The 5,949-nt window shown below is 47.8% G+C and overlaps 1 pseudogene; it reads left to right on the forward strand.

Annotated features, from left to right (window-relative positions):
• Positions 1-3,867: 3,867 nt before the first annotated feature.
• LOC142433935 (GTP-binding protein 2 pseudogene) lies at positions 3,868-5,590 on the forward strand (annotated as a pseudogene).
• Positions 5,591-5,949: the final 359 nt, after the last annotated feature.

Here is a 5,949-nt window from a genome sequence, read left to right on the forward strand (position 1 = left end):
GAATGTGGTCACTCTTTTGAATGTGGGTATGATTTCATGGAAACTTTCCAAATGGTACACTTTAAATATATGCAGTTTATTATATGCCTCAATAAAACAATTTTTAAAATTCTGTCAGTAGGTAGTGATTAAACAATAATAATGATGGGAAATTTTATTGAGGACTCAACATATACCTTATGTTATATCCCTTGCACCACAAATATTGTTTCCATTTAAAAAGGTATTTAGTTGTTGTTGAGACTATTTCCATCCCATTAAGTACCCTTCTTTTTGTACTTGTCTAAGTGTGTTTATTTGACCAGCAGAAGTTTTAAATTTTTATATATTCACATTGCCAGATATATTAATAAAAAAGAGAACAAATAGTCCTCTAAAACCTAAGTCCACAGAACAATAAAAGCTGAAGACCCTTTTACTGAAAAGCTCCAAAACAATCACTTTATTGGAGTCTCTTACAACAATCCATGCATCAATTGTATGTTGCCATCATCATTTTCCAGATAATTTTTACAAGCCATCTGATTAGGAGCTAATTCAGACATCATACCATTCCACAGTTCAATACTATGAAGCAGTGTTGCATAATTGCTCCCAATCAGTTTCAAAACATTTTCTTCCTTTTTGAACTCCTTGATAACAGCTCCCCGTTACCAACCCACCCGCTTCCCTGCAATACCCCACCCACAGAAACCCTTAATCTAGTTACTGTCTCTATAGATTTACCTGTCCTGGATTTCATATGCCAAGAAACATAGAAAAACACATAACAGGGAGTCAAGAAGGCTGCCAAAATGATAAAATACAACAAAGACAAACCTCAATCTGAAAAAAAGCCAAAAAAACAGACAATATTAAAAAGTAGATCAAGCACAAGCATTTCAAAAGGGAGATCAAGCAACAAGGTTCTCACCACTCCAGTTTGATTGATCATTTACATCTATCTATTCTAGTGGTCTCTGATCGCTAAGCCATTCCCATCTCTCAGTCATGATCAGAGGGAAATCACTAGCGGCTTATTCCCTGTGTAGATTCTGCTAATGTAGTATTTTGGCCTTCCACTGCCATCCATAGACTTTTGCACAAGAGAATCTCACACTTTAAGATCTGATACTATTCCCTCCTTTGGATTGGAGTATATAATTTACCATCCTTGGATGTTGGTGTGCTTCTTCCACGTGGGCTTAGTTAATGTCCCTAAGATGGCTGCTTGTTTGAAAACAAGCCTTTCAAACCCCATTAACTACCCTCTTATCCCTCCTTAATGTCCCCTGGCTGAATGTGATCTTTGGTGAAATGTCTAGTGATGTCCTTTGCCTATTTTATGATTGACTTTTTTGTCGTCATGTTGTTGTAAAATTGTCTAAGTCTTATGCATGTTTTGGCTATGAGATCTGTGTTGGATATGGAATTTCTGAAGGTATTCTTCCAGGCTGTAGCTTTTCTTTTTGGTAAAGACTTTGATCAACCAATGTTCTAAATTGTTATGATGTCCCATTTGTTTATTTCATCTTATTTGCTCTTATTATATTAGATAGTCTATTATTAAGAGCTAGGCCAGACAGCATTACCCTTGAGTTTTCTTCGAAGAATTGTGTGCTTTTTGGTTTGCACAGTTTGGGCCTTAATCCATTTTTATTGAGTTTTATGTATGGTGGAGACATGGATCATGTTGCATTTTTCTGCATGTAGGAATTTTGCAACATCGTTTAGTTTTTACATTTTTAATGATTTTTTACATTGTGAATTAGGTAAGGATGTACATTTCAGACCATCAACACTGCATTCAACAGCTTAAACCATTCATAACCCCCTCTCCTCCAACACCTACTCTCCCCTCCCCTGATTTCTCTTCTCCCTCTTGTGGACCTTCATCCCGCCTTGCAACCAAGTCAATCCCCAGTTGTTTGAGGTAGCGCCATATTGCTTTCCACAATGTCCAACACCAGCTATTGAAGGCTTTCTTCTGTTTCAATATTATTTCTTTTTGCTCTCACCCTATTCCTTTCTAGTTGAAATTACTTGTTGTAGTTACATAATCTCATATCAGCTTGAGGGGATTATGAGTCGGGGTTGGAGTCTAGCCTGTCAATCAGGTCATAGCCAATGATGCCTCTGTGCGGGCATGGCCTTCTCATGGGGATTCTGGAAACTTCCCTTTCTTGATTTTGCCACACTGTCTCTCTGATTCACTTTCCTGCTGACAAGCCACGCTGATGGTAGCCAGAGCCCTGGAGATGCTTCCACTGCCATTGGATCTACGAGAATTTTCACCCTCTGGCCTGTGATCTTCCTGCATTCGGTATCATTGCAAGTGGCTACAAGAGTCTGTCTGAGGACTCTATGAACTAGTATTGTACTTATGGGCTAATATTGGACTTGTGGACTTGATCTGGACTGGGCTGTGATGTTGTCTCAATATGCAATTGCTTTTTGATATAAAGCTCTCTCTTACACACATAGAGTGCCTCTGGATTTGTTTTTCTAGTCAAACTGGTCTAACACACTATTATTATTCTGGTTTCTCACAGATGAGAAAACTGAAGCTTTTAGAGCTTAAAGGACCTATGTAAAGTGGCTAAAACTGGGGTCAGAAAACGATATCCCCTGAGGCAAATCTGGCCTGCCACCTGTTTTGGTAAAGGAACGTTTATTGGAACACAGCTAGGTCCATTCATTTACATCTTGTCTGTGGCTGCTTTCATGCTCTAATAGCAGAGTTAAGTAGTTTGTGATGAGAGATTGCTGTGCCCGCCCCCCACAAAGCCTAAAATAGTTACTCTCTACCCCTTTGTAGACAGAAAGAAAAATAAAAAGATCTGAATGCAGACAATCTGAATTTAGAACTTTCACTACACCTCCTGGAGTATCCATAATATAGCATACCCCATGGTCATTAAAATGATGGTCCGGAACTACATTTATTGCTTTGGGAAAAGTTATGAACACATTGCTAAACATAGAAAACAGGATTCACCTGCATTCACAATATGATCACATTTCTGTTAGCAAAAGTACACGTGGGAAAAGTTATGGAAATATATAAGCTGAATATGTTAACCACAATTTTATTGTTGGATTATGAGTGACTTTACCGCTCCTTCATCACTGTGTTGGCTGAATATTCCACAGTGAGTATAATATCAGAAGCAGGTGGGTGGAGGGTAAAGCAGAGAGAAAGAAACAACAACAGTAACAAAGCAACTTCCATTTTGAAAATGGAAAGAGAATGTGTAATGATTTGCTGTTTTATACTGCCTCACAATTACCCATGTCACAGTGTCCAGGTCAAAATGTTCTTGATAGCAGAACAGTGGCTGCTGGGTAGTAGCCACAGGCCTCTCCCCATGTCCTGAAGCAGTCAGTTTTAATTGATCTTTCAAGAGTACCCACAACGTTGAATTTTACTTGAATCCTGACCCTAGAAAACACCAAAGAATAAGAGCTTCTCCTATATCTTAAGCTCTGGAAAAAATGGTTTACTGAAAATAACCACCTTCTCTGTCTGACTTAGGTAAGACTAATAGATGCTTTGAGGTTCCTTATGACAAGGTCAGGCACTAAACCACTGCCACGGAGTTGATTCTGACTCATAGCGACCCTCTAGAACAGAGTAGAAGCCCCCTGTGAATTTCCAAGATGGTTGTTCTTATGGGAGTAGAAAGCCTTGTGATTCTTTCATGAAGAAACTGGTGGTGGCGATGGTGGCGGCAGAGGCGGCGGCGGCGGGGGGTAGGGGCCGGGCGGGGGGCTGGCGGCAGCGGCCGGGGGACTCACGGGTATCGGAGCTGTTCAGCGGCTGCTGCCGGCCGGGAGGGGGCCCGGCCGTGGGCGGATCCCTCAAGGCTCGGGGGGGGGGGGGGGGGGCCGGCGGCAGCAGCGGCTGTGGGGGCCCGAAGGGGAAGAAGAAGAACGGAAGGAACCTAGGGGACAAAGCCAACAACCCTCCATACCTGCCCCCAGAGGCTGAAGATGGAAACATCGAATATAAACTGAAGCTGGTGAATCCATCGCAGTACCGCTTTGAGCACCTGGTGACCCAGATGAAGTGGCGGCTCCAGGAGGGCCGCGGTGAGGCCATCTACCAGATCGGAGTGGAGGACAACGGGCTGCTGGTGGGCCTGGCTGAGGAGGAGATGCGCGCCTCCCTCAAGAACCTGCACCGGATGGCTGAGAAGGTCGGGGCCGACATCACGGTCCTCCGGGAGCGGGAAGTGGATTATGATAGTGACACGCCCCGGAAGATCACCGAGGTGTTGGTACGAAAGGTCCCTGACAACCAGCAGTTTCTGGACCTCCGCGTAGCCGTCCTGGGGAACGTGGATTCGGGGGAAGTCGACTCTGCTGGGAGTCCTGACCCAGGGGGAGCTGGACAATGGGAGGGGCCGGGCCCAGCTCAACCTTTTCCGACACCTGCACGAGATTCAGTCGGGCCGCGCCTCCAGCATCAGCTTCGAGATCCTCGGATTTAACAGCAAGGGAGAGGTGGTGAATTACAGCGACTCCCGGACAGCCGAAGAGATCTGCGAGCGCAGCTCCAAGATGATCACCTTCATCGACCTGGCTGGCCACCACAAGTACCTGCACACCACCATCTTTGGCCTCACCTCCTACTGGCCTGACTGCGCCCTCCTCCTCGTCAGTGCCAACACTGGCATAGCCGGCACCACCAGGGAGCATCGGGGGCTGGCCCTTGCCCTGAAAGTGCCCTTCTTCGTCGTGGTCAGCAAGGTGGACCTGTGTGCCAAGACCACGGTGCAGAGGACAGTACGGCAGCTGGAGCGGGTGCTCAAACAGCCTGGCTGCCACAAGGTCCCCATGCTGGTCACCTCCGAGGACGATGCCGTCACGGCTGCCCAGCAGTTTGCCCAGTCACCCAATGTCACCCCAATCTTCACACTCTCGAGCGTGTCTGGAGAAAGCCTGGACCTGCTTAAAGTCTTTCTGAACATCCTGCCGCCTCTGACCAACAGCAAAGAGCAAGAGGAGCTGATGCAGCAGCTGACGGAGTTCCAGGTCGATGAAATCTACACAGTACCGGAGGTGGGGACTGTTGTCGGAGGGACTCTGTCCAGGGGGATTTGCCGCGAGGGGGACCAGCTGGTGGTGGGCCCCACAGACGACGGCTGCTTCCTGGAGCTGAGAGTGTGCAGCATTCAGCGCAACCGCTCAGCCTGCCGTGTGCTGCGAGCCGGGCAGGCCGCCACGCTGTCCCTTGGGGACTTTGACCGTGCACTGCTTCGCAAGGGCATGGTGATGGTGAGCCCTGAGATGAATCCCACCATCTGCTCCGTGTTCGAGGCAGAGATAGTTCTCCTGTTCCATGCCACTACCTTCCGGCGGGGGTTCTAGGTGACGGTGCACGTTGGCAATATCCGCCAGACTGCAGTGGTGGAAAAGATCCACACCAAGGACAAGCTGCGAACAGGGGAAAAGGCAGTGGTACGTTTTCGCTTCCTGAAACACCCAGAGTACTTGAAGGTGGGCGCCAAGCTGCTGTTCCGGGAGGGCGTCACCAAGGGCATCGGCCATGTCACCGACGTGCAAGCCATCACAGCAGGAGAGGCCCAGGCCAACATGGGCTTCTGAGCACCCCCCACCCCGGGGTGGGGACAACTCAATTGCCGCCCCTCCAATACACAGTGACTTCTGCCCCGCTGCCCTCTGTTGGCGGCTGTGTGTGTTAATAGGCTAGGGAGAGGGGTACTCCCTGCCACTTGACACCCCCCCATCACCCTTCTGGGGTGGCCTGGGGCAGGGCTGTTCCGAGGGAGACGGAAGCGTGTTCAGGACAGTGGTGTGCCACTTGCTGACTCCATGCCGCTCTGCTGGAGGGGGCTGGCTGTCAGGGCCCTGTGATCCTGCGGGTGCTCCCTGCACTTCCGGAATCGTCCCGCCCAGGGTTGGCCCTCGAAAGCACTCCTTTGTGGACACCTCTTCTCAAGATCT

The sequence above is a fragment of the Tenrec ecaudatus genome, chromosome X, assembly GCF_050624435.1.
Source record: "Tenrec ecaudatus isolate mTenEca1 chromosome X, mTenEca1.hap1, whole genome shotgun sequence".
Taxonomy (NCBI): Eukaryota; Metazoa; Chordata; class Mammalia; order Afrosoricida; family Tenrecidae; genus Tenrec; species Tenrec ecaudatus.